An 11,194-nucleotide genomic window follows, 5' to 3' on the forward strand; every position below is an offset into this window, starting at 1 on the left:
GTATGTGTCCTAGATGTGATCTGTTCATCTACTATGCTAGTTCGCATATTAGTTTAATCTTTGCTATTGCTGTCATGATTTATCTTGTGTTCGTTCGAATTAAATCCCGTAGTAATTTGCTCATATTTTCAACAATCCAAAAACCTGATTATACGCAATTTACTCCGAGTGGTTTTGCTACGCATCTGAAGCCGCCTGCCTTTAAGGGGGCGCAATATAAGAGGTGGCGCACGAGAGCAGTCTACTGATTTCAGACCATGGGCTGCTATGACGCCACCAAGGGCAAGCCTGAGGGCGATCTTAATCCAGCACAGCTGGAAGCTTTTGAGAAGATCGATACTCTCTTTAAAGGCGCTCTTCTGAGTATTCTTGATGACTTCATTGTGGATCCGTATATGTCGTTTGACAACGGCAAGGACATGTGGGCTGCGCTCGAGGCCAAGTTTGGTGCCTCGGACGTCGACAGCGAGTTATACGTCATGGAGCAATTCTATGACTAAAAGATGACTGATGAGCGCTCTGTTGTACAGCAGGCTCATGAGATACAGTCGCTCGCAAAAGAACTTGAGTACTTCAAGTGTGTGTTGCCGAACAAATTTGTTGTCGGAGGCATCATTGTCAAGCTTCCACCTTCGTGGAACAATTTTGCTACTTCCCTGAAACACAAGAGACAGGAGTTTTCCGTTGTGGATCTCATTGGTACTCTTGATGTCGAAGAGAATGAGAGCAAAGGATACACGTGCTCGAGTTGCTGAGGGAGCTTATAGTGCCCACATGGTACAGAAGAAGAACTTCCATCCCAACAAGTTCAAAAATAACAAGAACAAAACTCAGGGCAAAGGCAAGTTTGATACAAAGAACAAGCCGTCACATTCTATCAACTTCAAGAAGAATTCTCATAAGAAAGGGAAGGAACTTTGCCATGTCTGCGGTGATCCTAATCATTGGGCTCCGAAGTGTCCTAACCGCTTTGAGGAGCGCGAACATGAGAAGAGCGGCAAGTCCGCTAATGTTGCCATCGGTGATACTGATATGAAAGATTCTGGGTACGGTGTTCTTCCTACCATCCTTTCAGTATTTCAATCTCCTAATTGGTTAATTGACATCGGTGCCAATGTACATGTTTGTGCTGATGCCTCCATGTTTTCTTCTTACTAGGTCACAGGGACTTCTCCCGTGCTGATGGGGAACGGGTCACATGCCATCGTTCGAGGTGTGGGTACGGTCGATCTGAAGTTTAGTTCGGGGAAGACCGTGCGTTTGAAGAACGTTCATCATGTGTCGTCCATTAATAAAAATCTCGTTAGCGGTTTCCGTTTATGTCGAGATGGTTTTAAGTTGGTTTTCGGATCCAATAAAGTTGTAATTTCTGAATATGGACAATTAGTTGGAAAAGACTATGAGAGCAGAGGCTTGTTCCGTCTGTCTTTATCAGATATTTGCACTAAAGTTATTAATAATGTTTGCCACAATAATGAGTTTGATATTTGGCATTCACGGCTTTGTCACATTAACTTTGGTTGCATGACGCGGCTAGCCAATATGAATTTAATTCTGAAAATCTCTACTGTCAAAGGCTCTAAGTGCCAAGTATGTGTGCAAGCTAAGCAACCTCGCAAGTCCCATAAAACTGCAGAGGCAAGAGACTTGGCGTCACTAGAGCTTATATATTCTGATCTTTATGAGATGAATGGCGTGTTGAAAAAAGGTGGAAAGAGATACTTCATGACGTTGATTGATGACTCCACTAGATATTGTTATGTGTATCTTCTGAAATCAAAAGATGAGGCTTTAAATTTCTTCAAAAACTATAAAGTTGAGGCAGAGAACCAACTTGATTGAAAAATTAAACGGCTTAGGTCCGATCGTGGAGGAGAGTATTTTTCCAATGAATTTGATCTGTTTTGTGCGGAATATGGTATAATCCATGAGAGGATGCCTCCCTACTCACCTCAGTCAAATGGGGTAGCCGAAAGAAAGAACCGAACTCTAATTGATATGGTTAACACCATGTTAGACACATCGGGTCTTTCCAAGGAATGGTGGGGGGAGGCACTAATGACTGTGTGCCATGTCCTAAACCGAGTTCCCACAAAGCATAAGACCATGACTCCATTTGAGGAATGGGAAAGGAAAAGATTAAAACTCTCTTACCTACGTACTTGGGGTTGTTTGGCGAAAATCAATATACCAATTCCCAAGAAGCGCAAGCTTGGACCAAAAACCGTGGATTGTGTTCTTCTGGGGTCGAATGATGCAACTTTATTAATCTGAGGTATCCGACATGCATGTTGGTACGATTATGGAATCGAATGATGCAACTTTCTTTGAGGACATATTTCCTATGAAGGATATGTCGAGTTCATCAAATCAGGAGATACCTACTCCATCTAGTGAGGAATTCGCTGTAATTCCTGAACCCACCATTGCGATGGATCATGGAACACGTTGAGAATCCTGTTGAGGGTGACAATGAAACTCTTGTGAGGAGTAAGAGACAGAGGACTGCAAAGTCCTTTGGTGATGATTTCATTGTGTACCTCGTGGATGACACACCCAGAACTATTTCAGAAGCCTATGCATCTCCTGATGCTGACTACTGGAAGGAAGTTGTACGTAGCGAGATGGATTCCATCTTAGCTAATGAAACCTGGGATATCACTAATCGTCCTTATGGGTGCAAACCTGTAGGATGTAAGTGGTGTTTAAGAAGAGGCTTAGACCTGATGGTACGATTGAAAAGTACAAGGCACAGCTTATGGCTAAGGGTTATGCCCAGAAAGAAGGTGAAGACTTCTTTGATACTTACTCACCCGTGGCTAGACTGACCATAATTCAAGTGCTACTATCACTGGATGCCTCACATGGTCTTCTCGTTCATCAAATGGACGTTAAGACGGCTTTCCTCAATGGAGAGTTAAAGGAGGAAATTTATATGGATCAGCCAGATGGTTTTGTAGTACCTGGTCAGGAAGGAAAGGTGTGCAAGTTATTAAAGTCTTTATATGGCCTCAAACAAGCTCCTAAGGAGTGGCATGAGAAGTTTGAAAAAACATTAACTGCTGTCGGCTTTGTAGTAAACAATGGTGACAAGTGTGTGCACTATCGCCATGGTAGGGGCAAAGGAGTTATTCTTTGTCTGTATGTCGACGACATACTGATCTTTGAAACCATATTTGATTTAATCAAGGAGGTTAAGGATTTCTTATCTCGCTGCTTTGATATGAAGGATTTAGGAGTAGCTGATGTTATCTTAAACATCAAGCTGTTGAGAGATGAGAATGGTGGGACCACACTACTTCAATCTCACTATGTGGAAAAGATCTTGAGTCGTTTTGGGTATAGCGACTGCACGCCTTCTCCAACTCCATATGATGCTAGTGTGTTGCTTCGAAAGAATTGACGGATTGCTAGAGATCAACTGAGGTATTCTCAGATTCTTGGCTCGCTTATGTATTTGGCGAGTGCCACAAGGCCTGACATCTCTTTTGCTGTGAGCAAGCTGAGTTGGTTTGTGTCAAAACTGGGAGATGATCATTGGCATGCGCTTGAGAGAGTTATGCGCTATTTGAAAGGCACCGCGATCTATGGGATTCACTACACCGGGTATCCAAGGGTACTGGAGGGTTATAGTGACTCAAACTGGATATCTGATGCTGATGAGATTAAGACCACAAGTGGTTATGTTTTTACACTTGGTGGTGGCGCTGTTTCCTGGAAGTCTTGCAAGCAGACCATCTTAACAAGGTCAACTATGGAAGCAGAACTCACAGCATTAGACACTGCCACTGTTGAAGCAGAGTGGCTTCGTGAGCTCTTGATGGACTTATCTATGGTTGAAAAACCAATACCCCCTATCCTGATGAACTGTGATAATCAAATTGTGATCGTCAAGATAAACAGTTTTAAGGACAATATGAAGTCCTCAAGACATGTGAAGAGGAAACTAAAATCTGTCAGAAAATTGAGGAACTCCGGAGTTATTACGTTGGATTATATCCAAATGTCGAAAAACTTGGCAGATCCCTTCACAAAGGGTCTATCACGTAATGTGATAGATAATGCATCGATGGAGATGGGCTTGAGACCCACTGCATGAGTTGTCCATAGTGGTAACCCACTCTATGTGATCGGAGATCCCGTGAAGTAGAAGTGGGAGACAAGCTGTTGGTCAGGTGAGAGGAGAGTATCCCTATTTTAATTATTCCACTCCGTGAAGATGCAATACTCTCCTGATCTGCATGGAAGGTTGATATTTATCTTAATGTGTTCCAAGTGGCTTATTTGAGTAAGCAGAGATGTTGTCCTGCAGAGCATCTCTTGAGGAACACATCTATATGAATTTGACTGTTAACGTCGCAGTCTGTGAGAATTGGGTGTTCTCTAATAAATTCATGAAAGGTCCTGAAGTATGATGTATACGCTCCACCCACGGGGAAGCCTTGCGGCAGCCCAATATCGATCAAGAATTTGTATGAAACTAGTTTCGCGGAAAACTTGTATTGCAAGGCATAGTCCACTATTCAAGTTGTGATCTAGTATAGCATAAAACTCTAAGTGGAAGTTCAACTTCACAGTCTCCACTAAGCATCGGTATATAAACAATGTTTTGGAACTAAATGATGAGATGTGCCAATGAGACTTTGTGGGGGGGGGGGGGTTGTTGGAATTTTGCTAGTAGGCCTTTGGCCCAAAGCCCAACTAAAATTCTGAAATTCTCTTGGCTCATTCATGCACACATGTGAGTGGAGTGAGTGAGACAAAAGTTTAGTCCCACCTCGAAAGTTGAGAGAGAGTTGCACCTCTTTATAAGGTGAGCTCTTCTACCACTTGTATGAGCATGAGAAGAGGAGACCTACACGCGCACTCCTCCTCCTCGCTCGCCTCGCCTCGCCACGCCTCGTCATGACGCGACGCAGGTTGTGGAATTGAGCAGAGGACAAAGCTATGCACGTTGTCTATATTTTTGCTGCTCGGGAAAAAATTAATGAGTCATTAATTAATAATTAACGGACACGTTAATTACTGAACCGTTTCCGATTCTTTTGGATCGTGATGACTCGGACGTGGGGTTTACTCCCACGACCTACCCGTTCCGCACTATATAGTCAGGCAGATGTCTACCCTAGCCGCCACCGCTTCGTATGGTTTCTCACCACCGTTCCAGATCATTGCACCGCCAAGAAAGTCTTCTCCATCCCTCATTTCGGCGTGCACCGGGAGAAGGGACAGCAGGCCTCCGGAACCCCGCCTCTCGTGATCATGTACGGGAGAGGGGCGATCAGGTTTTTGGGGAGTGCACTCGCGCGACTGCTGGCAGCGACGACTTCGCGAACGACGACTTCTTCCCCGACCTTGGCAACCTCATCCTCGACGACATGGGCGACAACGTAAACGCCTGCGGTGCTGCTCCCGCTGCACCGTACGTGATTCCATCCTTCTTGTTCGAGATCGTGGTAGAATTCATGTTTCTAGCATGTGCCTTAGATGTGATCTGTTCATCTACTATGCTAATTCGCATGATTAGTTTAATCTCTGCTATTGCTGTCATGATTTATCTTGTGTTCATTCGGATTAAATCTCGTAGTAATTTGCTCATATTTCCAACACATCCTATCCCTATGCATTGCAGAAAATCCTGAACTAAATCCAGGAATAATGCGAGCACCAGGACTTGAACTCTGGTGGGCTGGGGATACAACTGTTTCTCTAACCATCCAAATACAGATTGGTTCACTTTATTTTATCTTCATGTAGTGTATTATCATTTTTTTTCACTTTTTTTTCTAGATGAAGATGTTGTGTCTTACTAAGGCGGCATTTGAATGCCTCGCAAAAAAACGGCATTTGAATGGTTAGGAGTATGGTATCTCCAGCTGCGGCTGGCCCGTCCCGCACACGCCTGGCTTAGCTGTGTCGTGTTGCGGGTGGTTTGTCTGTCCGGCTTTGCTTCCTACGTGCGGGCTGGCGTGTGATACATCTTCAACGTATCTATTTTTTTATTGTTTCATACTATTATATTGCCACTTTCGTATACTTTATATGCCATTTTATATTTATTTTTATGGACAAACCTATTAACTCATTGCCCAGTGCCAGTCCTATTTTCTGCATGTTTTTGGTATTGCGAGAACTTCATACCAAACGAAGTCCAAACACGACAAAACTTTTTGACGATTTTTTCTCAATATAAAGAGACCCTGCAAGCTTTGGGAGGAGACCAGATGATGCACGAGGGAGCCACAAGGCAGGGGGATGCGCCCCCGGGGTGTGTAGGGTGCGCCTTGTGGCCCACCCGGGGGGAGGGGGTTGAACATATTGCATGATCTTATTATGTCTAGATTATGTCATCTTGCTTAATGTGTTACTCTGTTTGTCATGAACTTAATATTTTGATATGCATGCTGGATAGTGTGAAGTAATAGTAGTAGATGCAGTTGGATTACAGTCTACTTGTCGCAGACGTAATGCCTATATATTAATTATGTCATGGATGATTATCATAACTATGCGCTTTTCTGTCAGTTGTGCAACAGTAGTTTGTTTATCCACCAATGCTATTTATGAGAGAGGTGTCTCTAGTTACCGCTATGGCCTCAGGTCCATTCACCTTTGTACTTAAACAAATCTTATAATTCCTCGTTGTTTTCTTTTACTTCTATTTTTATTTTTATTTATTATATCTACTGCTATCATATTTGATACTTGCAACTGTCAAGAACAAGGGGAGTGATGCCCTTGTATTTGTTGGGTGCAAAAATTTGTTTGTGTGTGTGCGTGCAGGTACTGCTAAAGTTGTTTGTGTGCCGTCTCCTATTGGTTCGATAAGCCTTGGTTTTTAACTGAAGGAAATACTATCTGCTACTATACTACATCACCTTACTCCTCGAGGAATCCCAACACTATTATAAGTAGTATAAGAATTTATGGTGCCATTGTCAGGAAGGCTTCACCAAACAAATCGGGTACCTGCACACAAACACCTTATTTGATTGTTTTATTTCTTTCCAATTATGCTATTTTTGTTGTTGACACATAAAAAGCAAAAGAAAAATGAAAGATTTTACCCAACAATTCCTCCTAAGGACAAATTAGATGAGTGGTGTTCATCATGTGTGTCACAATGTCAATATTTCTCCTCTAAAGCTAAAATATATGCATATTCTCTTAAGAGTGGAGTGGTTAATCTTTTTGTAATAGAGCATGTCTTGATCTTTATCTTTTTTTCACATCACAATTGTATTACGAAATCAAGCCATGGCAAACCAATTCATACACGAGCATTTATGACTAGTAACTTTATGAGTCAATGCATAAAGCCGTAAGAACACTCTTAACACCTCTTTGGTACTCTCTTTTTTTTTGAAAAATGGCGCTTTATTATTTAAAAGGTTTAAGCATTACACCCGGCCTCTGCATGACTAAGATGCACACAGCCAACAAAGTCCTCATGACAAGCCAATATAAAAGAAGTAGGCGAAATACAAAGATGAAATCTGTATGACGCCTAAAGCATAGGTGGTCCAATCATAAGGTCATGCTGCCACCCATGTTGGTAAAAATATTCCTCGCCGCAGCCTCCTTGGTACTCATGTTGTTGTTACGCATTCTTTTTTGAAATGGAGGAAGTATCTCCCAACCAATCCAGTCTTTTGAAGCCGAACTTAGATCCATCCTAGCGAAATGAGTCTTCTCTGAGTGGGGCCTTTACTATCTAATCAGTGGTTGGTTATATTAGCAAGAGACTTCTTCAAATTAAGTACTACCACTGCCAAGTATAGTATAGTACTCACACTTCCAAACTAAACATGTCAACAATATACTAGCGCATCCGGGGAGGAGGGGGGAGGGGGGCGTAAACCGGACATTGCCTATGTTGTGTGACAATGACTTGCCATGCAAAATGACTTGTCGGACTTACAAAAGTAAGTGTTCTATATATTTATTTTGATTACAAAAGAAACATTTTGCATTGTTCGACCAATGCTTGTTGCAAAGATTATCCTCGGTGAGTATAACCCCTCCCCTTTGATTCTTTTAGTTTTCCAGATTTAATGATTGAGAACAAGCACCTATGTGTGCCAGTAGTATACAAGGACTTCATGGAGAAACCCCTATTTTGATGTAGATATCAACTGAATATATTTCTTGTCACAACTAAATGTGTTTGACCTACTCATGTAAAAAGGTCATGCAGATTCTGCCCCAACAATTCCCTTGAAGGACAAATTAAAGGAGCAGTGCCCATGAGATGTGTCACAATGTCATTTTTCCCCTCTTCCCAGCGTGAAGAAAAGCTGCATATTGTCTCGAGAGTGGAGTATCTCCCAACCAATCAAGTCTTTCAAAGACCGAACTTGGAATCCATCCCAGATATGAAATGGGTCTTTTATTTTTTAATTTTTTTATTTTAGAAAAGGAGGACGACCCCCGGCCTCTGCATCTGGACGATGCATACGACCATTTTATTAATTATTGACACAAGACCGTACAGAGTCATACAACAATAAGTCCAAAGCCACCAAACTAAGCAACAATTGTCGCTATCCCTATCCAGTTGATGTAGGGGCGCTGAAAGTCTGGGCCTAATACCAAACAGACCACGCAGCCAAACCTAAACATCTAAAGACTTGAGGTCCCACCCAGGACGCCTGCCGGGTATGGGCACCCACCAGTCCGGCGTGCTTCTCAACCAGGACCCCTGCCGGGTATGAGGCTGCCGCAGCCACCTGCCACGAATTCATCTTCAGAGCTGTACTGCTACATCAACCTTGGCCGGTCCAATTGCCGCTGACGCCACCATGACGCCAGGCAGCGTCACCCTCCTGCGCGAGTCCATCTCCGCTCATCAGGCGTCGAGTCTCCACTGCGCCACGCCGCCGAGATCCGCCGTCATTAATGGAGCAGATGAAACACCGATCCTCCTCTTGTCCCCTCCAACCAGCACTCGCTCCAAAACGATGCCCCCGTGAGGGAGAACGATACCGATAGCACCGTCATCGTCCGATCCGGTAGACCCAGATCTAGGGTTTCCCTCGGAACTTCCCGATCAGGTTGATGAGACCTGCAACGACGATGCTGTCGTGGTTCTAACTCTGACAGTGATGTAGGGGGGTATGTATGGAGAGGCTAGATCTCAGCTATTGGGAAGTTGTAAACACACCAAGATGTACGAGTTCAGGCCCTTCGCGGAGGAAGTAACAGCCCTACGTCTCGGTGCCCAGAGGCGGTCGACTGGATTACTGGCGTGTGAATAACAGGGGTCCGAACCCTTCATACTGAGGAGGGGGGTGGCTTAGATAGAGTTCGCCGGCCCTCTCCTGCCCTCAGTAATGCAGGGTTTAAGGTACATTTAAGGTTGGGCGTTACTGGTAACGCCCCTAATAGAGTGCTACAATGACCATAAAGACTACTTAATAGCCGACCGCTTGCCTGCGGAGTGACTTCAGATCTCCTGGCGGTCGAGTGGCTAGCTTCATGGTCGAGTGGTAGCTTCTTGGTCGAGTGTCTTGGACCCGTCGAGTGAGATACCTTCAAGTCGATTGAAAGGTGACTTCTTCTAGGGATGTCCTTGGGTAGGGCTCTTTGGACGGGTCCGTGCCCCTACCCTAGGTACATAGTTTCATCATTAGCCCCCGAATGGATCAAGGTTAGAGTGGGGAAAGAGTTGGGGATCTTCCCGACTGGTTCTTTGGGCTACACGAGTGCCTCGTTTTGGGCCAATCGTCACGGATGACGTTATCAACCTCTTTCAGTCGCCTTGATCCATTCCAGGCCTATCGTCGAGTGAATTTCTTTACTTGTGACATACTGAGCGCCGGCGCGATCGGGGTCTCCTGTTTTGACAAGTTGTTCTGTGGCCCGCGGATGTCGCAGGATTCGAATTTTGGGAAGCGCTCGGGACGGGAGCGGCCGTAGTAATCGGAAGCGATAAAGCGGAAGCTCCTCGATCCCCGCGTCGCCTTTTTCGCCACGTACTGCGCGCGCGTCTGCTGCGGGATTTGACTGGATAGCCTGGGCCTACCAGTCAGCCACTCGGAAGCGGCCCCTTATAAGTTGCCGGCTTGGGGTTTCCAAACAGTGCGCTCCCTTCTGCTTTCTTCTTCCTCTCTCCCTTCGCAAGTCCTTCCGCCACCTCCGTTCTCACCCTAGCGCCGCAAGCCCGTTCGAGATTTCGCCGGCGACGATGGTGAAGGGCAAGACGACTGCTCTGGAGCGCACGAAGAAGGCGGCGGCGGGGAAAGGGAAGAGGTCTGCTCGGGGCGGATCTTCCTCTAGGACCGCTCTGCCCAAAGGTTGGATCCAGGGCGACTGGATGCCGTCGGTGCTCCGGCAAGAGGATCTCGACGACATGGTCGAGGGGGGAGTCATTCCCCACGAAGCCGCGCGTCTTCCGGGGGGAGAGATCGAACCTCAACCCCGCGACGGTGAGTGCGTGCTCCTAGCCACCCACATCGACCGAGGGTTTTCTCTGCCGCCCCATCCTTTTTTCCGGAGCTTCTTGAACTTCTTCGGAGCGCAGCTCCACCACTTTACTCCCAACTCCATTGTATACCTTGCCGCTTTCATTTCCATGTGTGAGGCTTTCTTGGGTTGCCGCCCCCATTGGGGACTTTTCAAGCACATCTTTACCTGCCGTTCTCAATCGGTCAAGAAGGCCAAGTCGAGTGACGAGAGGACGCAGGTGATCCAGTTGTGCGGGGGCTTGGCGATCCAGACGAGGGGGAAGAGCTGTTTTCCATCCATTACTTTCCCGGAGTCGGTCTGTGGTTGGCAGGCGACCTGGTTCTACTGTCAGGACCAGGCGACCCCAGGACAGTCGACTGGTCTTCCTCCTTTCTCCCTCGACCGAGCTGAAAAACCCGCTTCTCTGAAAGTGACGCCGGAGGAAAGGGCCCAAGTCAAAGTGTTGGCCGGTCGAGTGGTCGAGCTTGTCCGTGAGGGTGTGACTGGTATGGACCTGCTGGAGGTCTTCCTCCAGAGGCGCATCCAACCGCTCCAGGCCCGTGACCACCCGATGTGGTTGTACTCGGGTCTCGATGACACCACTCGGATCCACCCGGAGGAGGTCACCGACGAGATGCTGGAGGGGTGGCTGTCGAGAATCACGGGGAACAAAGACAACCCCCGAGGAGCCAGGAGGGTAACTCCACTCGACAACTCGTATGAAGTGGACCAGATATGTCTTTATGCT

The sequence above is a fragment of the Triticum urartu genome, chromosome 6 (genome assembly GCF_003073215.2).
Source record: "Triticum urartu cultivar G1812 chromosome 6, Tu2.1, whole genome shotgun sequence".
In the NCBI taxonomy this organism is placed as follows: domain Eukaryota; kingdom Viridiplantae; phylum Streptophyta; class Magnoliopsida; order Poales; family Poaceae; genus Triticum; species Triticum urartu.